This window comes from Lepidochelys kempii, chromosome 6 (assembly GCF_965140265.1).
Source record: "Lepidochelys kempii isolate rLepKem1 chromosome 6, rLepKem1.hap2, whole genome shotgun sequence".
In the NCBI taxonomy this organism is placed as follows: domain Eukaryota; kingdom Metazoa; phylum Chordata; order Testudines; family Cheloniidae; genus Lepidochelys; species Lepidochelys kempii.
This window is the reverse complement of record NC_133261.1, coordinates 56159114-56174922: the sequence shown is the minus strand read 5'-3', so window position 1 is coordinate 56174922 and position 15809 is coordinate 56159114. Positions and strand designations below refer to the sequence as shown.

At 39.2% G+C, this 15809-nt stretch overlaps 1 protein-coding gene across 10 annotated transcripts in view; it reads left to right on the top strand.

Moving 5' to 3' along the window:
• The window catches only part of LRRC4C (leucine rich repeat containing 4C), an 846136-nt gene that overhangs the window by 463865 nt on the left and 366462 nt on the right, over nt 1-15809 (top strand). Inside the window, exon 1 of one of the 10 annotated variants that reach the window (XM_073348034.1) lies at nt 10920-10956. The exons of the other annotated variants lie outside the window; for them this stretch is intronic. The gene's annotated coding sequence lies outside the window, so the exon portion shown is untranslated. Of the gene's footprint in view, nt 1-10919; nt 10957-15809 lie in introns of those variants that run through there. 10 annotated transcript variants of the gene reach the window in all.

Genomic DNA, 15809 nt, shown 5'->3' with positions numbered 1-15809 from the left:
GGAAGAGGACATGTCAGGCAGGTAGCAATGAAAAGGAGATTCATATGGCACCTCCCTCCCCCCATATTACTACTCTCCTCCCTTACCCACCAATCCTTGCTGTCACCCCAACATTTCCCAGAATCCAAATCCCTAACCTCTATAATCTCCCAAAGTATATTGTGATGGTCATCCTTATCGTTCAACTATATCCCTCCCCACATAATGGTTTCCCAATAGTACTGATCCCCTAGAATCATCTACATCCTAGTGTGGGTGATAAGTGACAACTATTTGAATGGTCCCTTGAAATATGTGTACCAAATTATGCTAGAACAATCGGTTACACCTTGTATTTAGCTGTGATACTCTGAGAATGTTTCCCAGACCCGAAGAAGAACTCTGTGTAAGCACAAAAGCTTGTCTCTGTCACCAACAGAAGTTGGTCCAGTAAAAAATATTACCTCAATCATCTTATCACTCTAGTAACTATCTTGGTAAAATCCTTTAGGCTTAAATGAATCATATATATGTATAGTTGTCACCAATGAAAAGTCAGTGATTGCCAACAAATATTATTACCAAAGTTATTTCATCTGATATAGGGACATTCTGCAGAATCGCAAGGACCAGAATGTAGAAACCATTGGCAAATTTTGGACTTCTTAGTGATGATTAACAAATATATTTTACTTTGGTTATTCTCTGAAGTTGCCTTTCTTGACCATTTGGCATGTTATAACACTCTTCCATGAATATTTCTTCTTGAGACTAAACATTTTGAGGTAGGGAGAAAAGGTAAGTGAATCTTTCAGACTCTTCTGAGCTTTACTTTTAATGGTGTGACATATTAATGCTGCCCTACAGGAAAAGAATCAAAGGACTTTAATTTAATACTGTGGTTCAGAAAGGAAACATGACAGTCGTACATTACTGCAAATTGAATTTAATGAGCTTCTTAGTGCTACGCGAGTGATTCTTTGAAACAGAAGCTATTCAATTTAGATAATTTTGATTATAATTAAATCATTTTACATTTACCACGGGCAAATTTAATCTTAATTAATTAGACACTTGTACAAAAAGGTGATGCCATATCATCTCTCCATATATTTGTTCAATCAACTATTAACAGGCTCACAATATCTAAAATTTTATATTTAAATTTAATGTCATTTTATTTTATTTTAATTATATTTTATATATTTAATAAGAAAATAAATACATAAATGGCAGGACTTCCTCTAGTGGAGGTTTCTGTATCAGGGCACTTCCTGTTTCTGAACTGGGAGTACAGTTGATATCCATGGAAATATCTACATACCCACAATTTCCACACAGTGGCATCTGAAATATCAAAGCACTTATCTACCCAGACCAATATTTTCTTCCTTGGTCCAGCCACTAGAGGGGGAAAAAGCCAGGCTCTGTCAGGATTGGTTACACTGATACTTAGAATAGTTAATAGCTGTGATTAGACCTTGGGTATCTGTAGACACATGTCAACTTTTATTAATGGCGACTCTTGTACACCAATGTAAAAAGCATAAAGATTCAGTAAAGAAATAATCTATTTCTGTAATTGGAATTTTTTTTATCTATTATATGCCATGCAATGGTTTCTCTTGTAACTAATTTGTCACTATTTATTAAAATTAGTAACTGTTATTTCTTATTTTCATTTGCCGCTAATGTCATTATTCTTCATAATGTTTGAATGAATATAATTTTAAAAGCCCTTACCCTGAACTGGAGTCTAACATGTTCCCATGCTTGGCAAGGCTTATAGCATGTCACCTTCCCTCTCACTCTTCACATGTCCCTGACAGGTTTTTGCTCTGCAGGAATGGGCAGAGACCTGAACAATTGCTCTGTCTCTCCCATAATGAAGCTCTTTAGCAGCACTCTCCTGGCTGCCTTTCTCCACACAGAAAGAAAAGGAGTTTGTTCCCCACCTTCTTTTTTTTGGGCATTTAAAGGTCCAGACAGGTTAAAGTGGAGAGCCTACCACCTGATGGATTTTATCCTGGCAGAACTGTTCCAGGCAGTCCTCAGGGTGCAAAAGGAAGGGAGTGCAGGTGTATTGTGGGAGGGGAGACACTGGCACATTAAATCACCTTGTTGCAGGTGGCTGGAGATGCAAGAGGGGTAAAAGACCTTGACTAGGGTGAGACACAGGATGGCTGTACGTAAGTTGTGGCAGTAAAGCTTATATGGTATTCTTTGTACAGGAAGAAGTCTAAGCTAAGGGTACAGATTGTACACTTGACTGTGATTGTGAGAAATAAGGTATGTGTACTGTTGTTGGTTATATGTTGGAAATGAAAAGGAGTTGCTGTATCCGTAATTGTATTTGTATTAGGATGTTGGAGTAGTAACACATCAGTTGTGGTCAATACGCATGGGATTGTGACCTACATTAAGGGGTGTGTGTGTGTGTGTGTGTGTGTGTGTGTGTGTGTGTGTGTGTGTGTGTGTGTGTGTGTGTGAAAAATATGTCCTCATTTAATTTAAGGAAATATTTTCAAATATTAAAAAATAAGCTCTAAAGTTAAGTGTTTTGTGGAGGATATTTTTGATTGCAGTCTGGGCTGTTGATTCACATTCTGACATAACATAAGCCATGTGGAGGCCTATTAGAAATGAGAACTTTTGCATTTTGTTTTGTTTTTGTTTCTTTAAACAAAAGAATTAATTCTTTAAACTTCAACTTTGAATTAATTTGGGCTGTTTTTTGTTTTGTGTTTGTACAGGAGGGGAGATTTGATGATAAATTATTATTAGTCACTGGGCATGAGGTCAGAATTCATGCAAAGCTACTTCCTCTGCCAGGAAGCACAGTCACCTCTCGCACATGGCAACATTATTATAATTTATTTATCACTTGACTCACTGTGGCACCTAGGACCCATGGTTATGGACCAGGACCACATTGTGCTAGATGTTGTACAAACACAGAACAATAAATTAATCCTTATCCCAAGGAGCTTACAACTGAAGTATAACACAAGAATCAACACACGGCTGCAGCCAGACAGATAAGTACAAGAAAAAAATGAGAAAATATTGGTAGGCAGTGATCTTAATACACCAATGGCCTAACCATGATCTAGGTTATTGTAGGCATTGTGGAAAAGGAGAGATTTGAAGGAGGATAATGAGGTAATATTGCGGTTGTTTATGGGGCGCGCCTCACAAGCATGAGGAGGAGCAGCATGGGAGAAAGCGTGAAGATGCTTGTTTGAAAATGTAACAAGTGGGCAATGGGGACTGGTATCATGGGCCAATCAGAGGCAATCATGACACTGCAATAGTGAATGAGAGATGACAGCTATGGGGGAGGATAGGTCATGAAGGGCCTTGAAAGTGAAGACAAATAGCTTATTTTAGATACCATAGAGAAAGCGGATCTGATGTAAAGAGAAGGGTGACATGGTCAAAATGATCCTTGCAGTAGCATTCAAAATGGATATGAGTGAGGCAAGATTGTATTTGTGAAGGCCAGAGAAAATGATAGTGCACTAATGAAGATGCAAGATGATGACGGCCTGGGTTAGAGTTTTAGCTCTGTGGATAGATGAGAAAGTCCATATCTTAGATATGTTATTCCGAAAGAATTGGCAAGATTTAGATATAGCCTTGATGTGAGGACTTAGAGACGTGAGAGTCAAAGATTATACCCAGATTACTGGCCAGAATTACAGGCAGTAGCTGGTGTTAACCACATTGATCAAGAAAGCAGGTATTGGGGATGGCTTGGCAGGAAATGTAAGAGCTCTGGTTTGCTTAAGCCAGACATCCATGAAGAGATGTCTGAGAATCAAGCTGAGGGTTTAGCTTGGACAGTAGAAGACAAATCTGGAGTTGAGAGTGAGATCTGTGAGTTGTCAGCTGAATTTGTTTGTGGACAAGGATACTGAGAGAGAAGATGTGGAAGGAGAAGAGAAGGGAACCAAGGACAAAGCCCTGTAGAACCTGCACTTCACCTTTATATGTGTGTCCTAAATGTGCTGCTTAAACAATTCATGTTTTATAGGGCATGCCACTAACGCATGCCTCGTTAGTTGAAACAAGTGGGCAATGAATTTTTAGATCATAAACTTGAGTTAAAGAAAAAAAGAATTCAGGTGAACACTGAAAGAAGATGGGCTAGATTCAAGGCAGAGATATCATTCTGGAAATATAAGTTTGGAGTATAAATGGAATCGAAAGAAACTTGGCACACAACATTTCCTACCACTGAATTTGAATTTTTTCCGTCAGATTTGGGGCTAACTGATTTATTTATTTTTTCAGAATGCTGGCTTAATTCTCTTTTGTACAATATTCACAATTGATGAGGTGGAAACTCTGGACCTGAATCCAAAGGGATCTCACAAAACTGGGTGACTGGGTGATAAAATGGCAGATGAAATTCAGTGTTGATAAATGCAAAGTAATGGACATTGGAAATCATAATTCCAACTATAAATAAAAAATTAGCTATTATGACTCAAGAAAGAGATATTGGAGTAGTTGTGGATAGTTCTCGGAAAACATCCAGTCAATGTGCAACGGCAGCCAAAAAAGCTAACAGAATGTTGGGAATCATTAAGAAAGGGATAGCTAATAAGACAAAAAATATCCTATTGCCTCTATATAAATCTACGGTACGCTCACTTGAATACTGCATGCAGATGTGGTCACCCATTCTCCAAAAAAGATATATTGGAATTTGAAAAGGTACAGAAAAGGGAAACAAAAGTGTTTAGGGCTTCCATATGAGAACTGATTAATAGATTGGAACTTTTCAGCTTGGAAGAGATGAATAAAGGGGGATATGATAGAGGTCTATAAAATCATGACTGATGTGGAGAAACTAAATAAGGAAGTGTTGTGAAGGTGAAGACTATAACAGCATTTAAAAAATAACAAGATAAATTCATGGAGGATAGGATTATGGCTATTAGCCCTATGGGGAGCCCTATATCTTATTTCTGTTTGCCAGAAGCTGGGAGTGGGCGACAGGGGAAGTATCACTTGATGATTACCTGTTCTGTTCATTTCCTCTGAAGCACCTGGCATTGGCCTCTGTCAGAAAACAGGATACTTTGGTCTGACTCAGTATGGCCGTTTTGATGTTCTGAGTCTGATTTCACTTACTCTGCTTTTACACATGGGTAACCCCACTGATCTCAGTGGAGTTACTCATGATTTACACAAGTATAACTGAGATCAGAATTATGCCCACAATAGCATATTTGCCTCAGACTTATCTAACATAGAATATAGGAACAAAAAATGTAGGCCATACTTAGGGGATGGAGGACTCTATCCTGGGAAGCAGTGATTCTGAAATAAAATTGGGAGTTTTGGGGGCCAATCAGCTGAACATTAGCTCCCAGTGCAATGCAGTGGCCAAAAAGGTCTAAAGTGGGATCCTTGAATTGATAAACTGGGGAATCGCAAGTAGTAGAGGTTATTTTAACTGTATTTTTGGTACTGATGTGACTACTGTGGAATATTGTGTCCATTCTGGTGCCAACAATGTAAGAAAGATGTTGATAAATTGGAGAAGGTTCAGAGAAGAGCCATGAGAATAATCTAAAGATTAGAAAACCTGCATTATAGGGATAGACTCAAAATGCTCTAATTTAACTAATTAATTTAATGATTTAATTTAACAAAGAGAAGATTGAGTGGCTTGATTAGTCTGTAAGTACATACGTGGGGAACAAATATTTGATAATAGGATCTTCAGTATAAGAGACAAAGTATAACATCATCCCATGGCTGGAAACAGAGGCTGGAAATGAGTAAACTTTTAATAGTGAGGGTAATTAACAATTGGAACAATTTGCCAAGAGTTATGGTGGATTCTCCATTGCTGGAAATTTTTAAATCAAAACTGGGTGTATTTTTCTAAAAGATATGCTTTAGGAATTATTTTAGGGAAGTTCTATGGTTTGTCTTATACAAGAGGTCAATGGTCCTGTCATCTTTTTATTTTGAATTTTAATTGAATATAATGTTGGTGAAAGATGCTGTGTTGACAGATCTGGAAGACAAAACTTTCTGTTCCCAGAATGGACTTAATTCAGAAAGGGGTAATGCAAATTTCTCCCTGCAAATGCTTCCACCTTGTTATGGAAGGACAGCTTTCTCATGGTGAGCAGTTATTTTAGGGTTCACCTTTCTTGGAAGTCTCAGCAGAAACAGGAAAGATTTAAGCCCATATTTTCAAAAATGGCTGTTAATTTGGGGTTCCTTAATTTTGAGGTGCCTGATCCAAGACACCCAGGGTCTCATTTTTCAGAGTAGCTAAGTACCAACTATTTCATTTTGAGGCAATGTAAGATGCTGTTGCTCATCGCTGAAAATTAGGTTCCAGGTATCTGAGTTTGGGCTCCCAAACAGTAAGTCATCCAAAATCTTCAGTCACGTTTGAAAATGTTGGCACTTATCATTCTGGAAATTGAATAAGCCTCTTATCTTTAACAATGGTACCTCTATAGCCAGGTGGGTGGTGTGGTTAAAGGAAGCCTGTAGTACAGCTACTCATGGTGTCTCTATTCTGTGACTGAATAGAGGACTTCATCTCCATGGCTGTCAATGCAGCATGAAATTCAGGTATTTTTACGAGTATTATTTTAGCTCTGTGAATCATTCTATGATGTGTCAGGAGATGTGCAATAGATAGATAATGGGTGATGTATAGCTAAAGTGTTGAGGTGTGATGCTTGAGATACATTGCTGACACTTTGTGCCTCTGTATCATTTTGTACAGATATTTCTGGGCATATGAAAAACAATGATTCAAACCTGGGCAACAATTTTTCAAACTCAACTCTCTGGTGGTAAACTTCAAGACCGACAGAAAATAGAGTACAAAACATGTTATTGCCATATCAGATCAGATGATTGACTCCCCAAATTCAGTTTTCTGTCTCGACTGATGACCAATATCTGATAGCTCAAAAGAAGGTGAATGTCCATTTATACCTTCTCTCCCTGCAACTCCTCAAACAGACAGGCAAACTAATCCAAGGCCCATAATGCTATTTAGGGAAGAGGGAGCTGGTGACGGCAATTGTTTTCCTGACCCCAGCGGAAATCAGTTTTCACCAAGGTTGGGACTGAGAAATGCTGGGAGGAGGGAATTGCATGGCTGCCTCATGTGCTGTATTTTTTCCATGCAGAGAAGACTAATTGGCAGTATACAGTTGATTCATTAAGAGCACATCTCAGAAAAGGGTATATTACCTCTTTTATGAACAGGAATCACTCTTTTTATCAATTCTATACTATATCACAGTCACATCCATCAGAAGAACATAATTTATTACAATTTCAGTACTATATATTGTATTAAATCAGTAAGAGGAAGTAATGTGAATGAATGCAGCAAATAGTTACTTGAGAAAGTTAAAAGGTACAAATCTCCCACCAGGGTTTATAAAGTGCCTCTTCAATACTAGAATCTCTTATTTCCTACTGCCAGGTAGCTGAAACTAAAATTCCTGATGGTCAGCTGTCCTTTCCTTTCTAGCAGTGTTATTTATTCTTCAGAAAAGCATGTAGCTGTTAAAGGTTTTATTTATTTATTTTTGATGTCAATTTTGTCAAGATTTCTTATTTAATAAATTTAAGCTGTATAGGTTCATTTTACCTTTAATTCCTTGACTAGTGAATGTGTTCATTTTTGTTGTTTTCCTCCAGTTGTAAAATGACTAGATAGCAGCAGCCTACACCCCATAGCACAAATTACGACCAAGCACAAAGTGTTTAGAATTGTTCCATTGGCACCAATAGCAGAGCTGTAATGAGACAGCCAACTCTCACGCAATGGGCTTTTTGGCTTTTAACCCCGTACCCCCGATTCCTTGGTGGTGTGCAGACTCCATGATCTTGTAATATCATCTCACCTACTCACTTTCCCTTTCTTTCTATGATCTGGAGAAATTGCTCTTCACACAGCTTAACCTCTCTTACTTTTGCCACTGGCATACAGTATTAAGTTACAGAAACTCTTGGGAAACTCTTATATCACTTGGGAGGCAGGCTAGGATAAACCTTTTCAATGACTATTTCCTGAGGGCTGATTACTAGACTGGTGTACACCAATCATCAGAGTGGCTATCTTGATATATTTAATCAATGAAGAAGGGGCATGTACCATATGGGTCAAGAGGATGGGGTTGGGGGAGGGACACATGTCAGTGTGCCTACAGGGTTTCTTTTTTTCATAGAGTTTAGTACTTCAGAAACCAGTTGTATTTCCTAAAAAACATGTTAAAGAACCATTCCAAGAGATCCTCAGAGAAGGAAATTTGTGAATGTCAAGCCAACTGTAACAGGCAAACTTAAGAAGGTTTACAGGTTCTATCTGGATAATCAAACACAGGTTTGGATACTTACCTGAGCTCTTTAAACTAGGAATTTGGGGGAGGTGGTTTGGAGATGCTCGTGTAATCTCCATGACTGTTTCTAACATTGAGTGTGAGGAAAATCAAGTGAGGGAGGTTACAGCAAAAGAGAAAGGAACAACAGAGAGTAGGTGAACGGACTTCAAGAGGAAAGATAGTGGCAGTACAAATAACATTAACAGCAGGTAGGTGATACCGGCAGTAGAATGACTGTACATAATAGGGTGAGGAACCAGAGTGAAGCCAAGGAGAAACAACTAAAATGTATGTATACCAGTGAGATGAGCCTGAAAGAAAATGTAGGAATTAGAACTACTGGTACAGGAAGTGAAACCAGGTATTATAGGGATAATAGAAACATGGTGGAATAGTAGTAATAACTGGAGCACACGTATTGAAGGTTATGTGTTGTTCAGGAACGACAGAAATAAAGGTAAAGGTGGTGGAGTAGCATTGTATCTTAATGATGACTCACACTGTCAAGAAATTAGAAGTGATGGAATGAATAAAACAGAATTTATTTGGATCAAAATCATTTTGAGGAAGAAAGATAACAAGGGTTCCACTGGTATAGTGGTTGGGGTCTGCTACAGACCTCCAGGATCCAGGTTAGACATGGATAGAAATCTCTCCAATATTATTAAGGAAATAAATATTACTTGGAATTATGTGATTATGGGAGACTTTACTGTGCAAGATATAGTTTGGAGGACAAGTGTTACTAATAATGGTAGGGCCCAGATGTTTCTGGTTGTGATAACTGATATATATCTTCACCAAATAGCTACTGAACCAACACAAGGAGTTATCATTTTAGATTTAGTATTTGTAAGTAGCAAGGACCTCATAGAAGAACTGGTTGTAGAGGACATTCTTGGTTCAAGCGATCATGAGCTAATTCAGTTTCAACTAAATTGAATGGAAAAACAACAGTAGGTCTACAACTAAGGTCCTTGATTTCAAAAGGGTAAAGCTTAAAACATGAAGGGAATTAGTTAGGAAGCTGATTAGATTGGACTGAAGAGCTCAACGATTTGAATGTGGAAGAGGCTTGGAGTTATTTTAAGTCAAAGTTACAGAAGCCATCTGAAACCTGCATGACAAGCAGGGGGGGAAACTCATACAGAAGGGTTGCAGGCCAAACTGGATGAGCAAGCATCTCAAACTGCTTATTAAGAGAAAGCAGAAAGCCTTCAAGGAATGGAAGATGGGAGGATCAGCAAGGAAAGCTATCTCTTGGAGTTCAAAAAGTGTAGGGAAAAATTAAGAACTGCCAAAAGCCAAGGGGAGTTGGACTTTGCAAAAGAAATTTAAAACCAATAGTAAAAGGTTCTATAGCCATTTTAATAAAAAGAAAACAAGGAAAGAAGTGGAACCGCAAAGCATGGAAGTTGGGGTGGAGAGTAAAGATAACCTAGGCATGGCTTAACATCTAACCAAATACTTTTGCTGAGATCGTAATAAGAGTAATGAGAATCTTATGAATAGTGGCAGGGTGGCTAATGGAAATAAGGATATGGATGTAGAAATTACCACATCCGAGGTGGAGGTCAAACTCAAACAGTTTAATGGAACCAAATCATGGGGCCTGGATAATCTCTATCCAAGAATATTAAAGTAATTGGCACATGAAATTGCAAGCCCAATAGTAGAGATTTTTAATGAGAATCCATAAACATACCCTATAACTGAAAAATTGCTAATATACTACCTATTTTTAAGAAAGGGAAAAGAGTGATCTGGGAAACTACAGGACCATTAGTTTGACCTGAGTTGTATGCAAGGTCTTGGAACAAATTTTGAAAGAGAAAGTAGTTAAGGACATAGAGGTAAACAATAATTGGTTTTACAAAAAGTAGATTGTGCCAGACCACTGGGATCTTTCTTTGAGAAAATAACTGGTTTTCTGAAGAAGAAAAAAAAAAGGAATTGCAGTAGATCTAATCTAACTGGATTTCAGTAAAGCATTTGAAGTCTTTAAATCATGATTGAGAACTTCAGTAACTCAGCCAGAGCTTATGAGCCTACTACAGAAGTTGTGTCTCCTGCAATGTGCAGGAAATCAGACTTGATGATCACGATGGTCCCTTCTGGCTTTAAAGTCTGTGTGTTAGAGCTGCCAAAATATTACAAAATCATGTTCAGAAATAATCATTTAACTACTTAATGGCTGTTCAATATTTGAAGACATTATTCAAACATGTCTTTTCCCCACACATATTTGAAGATGGGTTATTCTTCATTCAGACAAAACCCCACATTTGTGGGTAACCAGGGGGATTAGTTTACTAACAAGGTTATTGACATTTGTTTCTCACTATTCATTATTCTTCCTAGAAAGTATGTCATCAGTGCTAGATTAAGGTGATCGGGGCCCTAAGAAAATGATGACATAGGCCCTCCTGGCTCTGACCTCAGACTGTGACCCTGTTCTCCTTTGAGTGGGCATGGATCTACCTCTCCTCCTAGAGAGGTAGATTCAGTGACATGGGGCATCTTCTCTACCTTTATAGATTAGGAGCCTCCTCCCTTCAGGATCAGCAGTGGTGGTCCCCAGAGGATTTCTGTTGAGGTGAGTGGGTTAGCCTGCCTCATTTTTCTTCTCTTGCCATGTGCACAATCTCCTCCTGGGGTGAGGTTAATGGAGCTCCCCTGATCAGTAAAGTTTTGAGTTAACACCACACTGAGATGCATTGGGCAGTTTATGCTCCTCAGACACATATTCTTTACTGCTTTCTGCAGACTCAGGCAGACATCATTCCAATAGGTTCACTTTGGTCATGTCATTTGACTTAGGAAGCAAGTCAGACACCACAAATAATGACTAGCGACAGCAGTTTATGAACAAGCCATAAGCTGAAAAAGGTTTGGCTGAATGATTTGGTGACTATTTCTAAATAATAAAGAAGGTCACAGAAATCAGGATTGGTTTGTGAACAATTCACATATTTATTGTATTTTATACAATGGTTGAACAATAGCAATTAATAATTCATCTGGACCTACAAACTATTCAAACCCATATATACATTTTCAAAACTGAGGTAGATGTCACACACACAAAAATATTTTTCTTATAAGATTCCTGAAATGGCCAGCTGATGGCCAGGCTGGAAATAGCAAGGCCAATGCTGCTGTTATGATCATTGTAATTTCAGAATGTAATCATTCCCATATTCATAATTTATGCATAGCTCCAAGGTGTCAACAGCCATTTAATCTGGGTATTTTTAATGGATTTTAGAAAAATTACCACTCCTACAGAACCTCACAATGTTAAGTAGTTAACTCTCAAAACATACCATTATGGAAAAGAATAGAATATACTGATACACATTGTTGGGCTCTAAATTAGCTGTATTCATCAGAAGGAAGACCTAGGGCATCACTGTGGACAGCTCTTTGAGTATGGATGCTTGATGTGCAGCAGCATTAACAAAAGCAAATAATGCTAGCCCAGAAGAGCCCATGCTTTGGGGCCTGACTCGGGAGGATAGTCAACAGACAGTGGTCAGCCAAGAAAAGCCCTTATCTTTGGATTTGCAGCCCTAGAACTCAGGGAGAATAAAAGAACTAGATGCTCCCCTTGGTTGGTTCTCTGTTGCCAACCACAACTTCATGAATGAGCTTCCAGAGCACAAGACTTTCTACCAACCATCCTTCTCTTGCCAACCACACTCTGGGTAGGAGCTCCCAGATCAGAGGCACTTATAAGAGTAACTACCATGAAGCAGCCCTTCTTTGCCAAGAACTGATTGTTGTCCTGACACCTGCTCTATGGGAACAAGTTGAAAGAGCATAAAGGTAGCCAAGTGACAAAATTGATTTATCAGTGCAGCATGGAACAAATATGGTAACTGCATTAAACACTTTGGGCTGAGTATATCTCCTTTCATGGCTGCTAAAAGTTTGAATCCAAATGATTTCAGTTTGTGCTAAAAAGTTCGTTCCTAGGCTGAAGAAAGAGCGGTGATACTCAACTTTGTCCTTTATTCTGCCTGCTCTTTTCCCCCTTTGGTCATATTTTTTGCCTCCCTCCCTCCCCAGTTCTCTCAAAAACTGTGCTTTGTTTTTAACTGTAAGTTTGGAATGTATGAATGTAGAGGAGCTACATGAAATTCACAGGTTGGGCCTATTTTACCTCTTCAAGGCCAATAAGGTTGCACCAGGGATACATTTGGCCCCTGAACCCAATAATAATTGGCAACCACAATTAAATCCAATCCTATTAAGAGCTAGGGGATGACCCAAATGAATATTAAATCATTGCAATGAGCTATTGAGCAATTTGGCATAGAAAGACTATCCTCCCCATTTTTATCTCCAGCCAATGAGGGAAACATTTTCACATTACATAAGATTGGATGTTGTGACCAGAAGGGAAAACAAGCTGCTGTGTTCACAACTGACATACCAGCCTTGCTCTGTGGCCATCTGGCCCATCTGCATGTCCAAAGGATGATAGCAGTGGTGGAGAGAGGTGAAGGAGAGGCTGGGGAGGGGGAGTCCTCCATAGAGAGATGACTTTTACTTTCTTTTTCTCTCTTTGTTTCTCCACTCAGTGCAGAGATTGTCAACAAAACTATTATTCCACTCATTGGTCAATATATGTTCATTTTCTGCTGACTGCCTGGGGAATCGATGCATTGTATGCTGATCTTTTTTCTCAAGTTCATTTTCCCAGGGACAGTAATGTCTAATCCTCAGTTCATCTGCATCATGCAAACATCCTGATTATAAGGTTTTCAGAATGCTGAACTAATTATTCACCTCTGTGGTGACTCAAGGACAAAAGGGGCTGATGTGCTTTTCTCAGTGCCTTTCTTAAAGGAAACTGCTGGGTTTTTTTTATCCTTACATTTTCCCCCTCCTCTATTTCATTTTTTTTTTTTTTAAGGAAAGCAGATTTGTGGTTTTACACTCTGAATGGAACTTTAAGTGAAACAAAGATAAGGGAGAGCAAATAACTAACTTGAAGTGTTTCTCTGTACTTTTTAACCCAATCCACAATTTCTAAAGGGATGCTGTGACATTAATGTAAAAAAAGAATGTCCACTCCGTTAAACAGCTGTGCTCTCTGGTATTATTTCTTGTAGACTTTCTTTGCCAGGTCATTATATATAAATCAGCCTATGTTTTCAACACCAATGGACCAGGTTCTAGACCCAGCTCAAGAGGGATATATGAGTGATGTGTCTGATATTTGCTGTGTATGGATTAATTACACTAGGAAATATGTAGGAAAAAATTAAAAGTAGTAAAACTACTTATGCCAACAGGAGAAAATTGAACAGTGCTGGAAGAGTTCAAGTTGCTTAGTTAATACCAGACATATCTAAGTTATATGGGCAGCAAGATGAGATTCCATCTGACCTAGCCAATAGCAAGTATAGATTCATAGATATTTAGGCCAGAAGGGACCATTATGATCATCTAGTCTGACCTCCTGCACAATGCAGGCCAAAGAATTTCACCCACCACTCCTAAAAAAAGACCTCACACCTATATCTATGCTATTGAAGTCCTCAAATTGTAGTTTGAAGACCTCAAGGAGCAGAGAATCCTCCAGCAAGTGACCCGTGCCCCATGCTACAGAGGAAGGCGAAAAACCTCCAGGGCCTTCCAATCTGCCCTGGAGGAAAATTCCTTCCCGACCCCAAATATGGGGTATCTATCTTATATTAAGAGAAGTGCACAAGCTAGTATTGGTCTGTCCAATACGTTTGTAATGCTGATCAGTATCTGACCATAAAGGAAGGATAAAATAATAATAATTGTAAAAAGTATCATCCAATGCTATTTACAATGCTTTATTACAATATAATAGTAATTAACACAACTTCAAGACAATCTGTATTGTAAGATGCTATTTATTTAAGTATTATTTATCCAGATGCATGCATTTCTTATAATAAGATAATTATCTTAATGTGAATTAGATATGGAATAAAGTGTTCTATGCGTATAGGAAGTTTGTGTATATAAATATATTGTGATTTAGATAGTACAGTTGCTAATGAATAAATATGAAGCTTATTTTTCAAACCACTTACACATTAGGATCTTTTTGGTTTAAGCCATCTTTATTTTCTCACATTCAATATAAAATTAGAGACTGGCTTGCCTTGAGAAGTGAAAAACAATTCATGTGCCAATCATAGTGTCAAAGATGAAGTTTCAGTCTTCACATACATAAATAATAATCATGAACACATTTTTTGTCTTTGTCTGGAGCCTTTCCTTCTCTCTAGTGAGGGGACCTACTGTACCTCTTTTTCCTAAGCTAACAGGGTCTAGCACAGAATAGTATGATGAGGAATTAAGGCTTGTCCACATGCAAATTTGCTCTGAAATGACCAATTCAGTTGTAATGCATGCCTTCAGTTATTTGTGTACACTTATATTTCAGAATAAAAGTACCATGTTTTGACTTAGCTTGTCAGTACAAAAATAACTTAAGCTAAATCAGTATAGGGTGCCCTGAAACCAGGGGTGAAAAGTAACATTAATTTCTTACTGGTTCCAGGGGCTGGCTCTGGCCCCCAGAAGTGGCGGAGCTAGGGGTCAGCCTCCCCCAGCCAGCCCATCCACGCTGCCTGGCCCCCGCCACCTGTGGCTCTGGCGACTATTTAAAAGGGCTCAGGGCTCCAGTTGGTGCCGCAGTAGCAGCAGTGGCTGGGAGCCCCGGGCCCTTTTAAATTGCTGTCCCTGGGTCAGCTGCTCCTTTTGCCCCCCCCCCCCCCCCCCCCACTGTCAGCGGCCCAGTGGGGGAAAAGGGACAATGACATTAAAGTGCTGCCGTGGCAATGGCCCCTCCTTTAACGTCGCTGCCCCTTTTGCCTCCCCCGTCGGGGGCCCTGCTGGTAGGGCTGGGGGGAAGGGGCAGCGACGTTAAAGCGCGGCCACAGCCGCGCTTTAAGGAGGGTCCTTTGCTGCAGCAGCGCTTTAACCTCGGTGCTTCCACCTCCCTTGTCAGTGGCCCTACCGGCAGGGCCACAGATGGGAGAGGCAAAAGGGGCGGCCGTGCTTTAATGTGGGCTGCGTACGGGCCAGTACCGGCTTCTTACCAGTACGCCATATCGGCCCACTTTCACCCTTGCCTGAAACTGAAAAAGGAATCAGAGGAACAGCCGTGTTAGTCTGTATTCGCAAAAAGAAAAGGAGTACTTGTGGCACCTTAGAGACTAACCAATTTATTTGAGCATGAGCTGTAGCTCACGAAAGCTCATGCTCAAATAAATTGGTTAGTCTCTAAGGTGCCACAAGTACTCCTTTTCTTTTTTTGAAAAAGGAATGTTCACACACAGACTTGCACTGACATAACAGAAAGTGTGAATGACAACTGAATTAGTTATTTCAGGGCAAATGCATGCGTCAACCTTTTCTTAAAGGCTTTCCTACCAATATTCAGCTACATTGCATTCT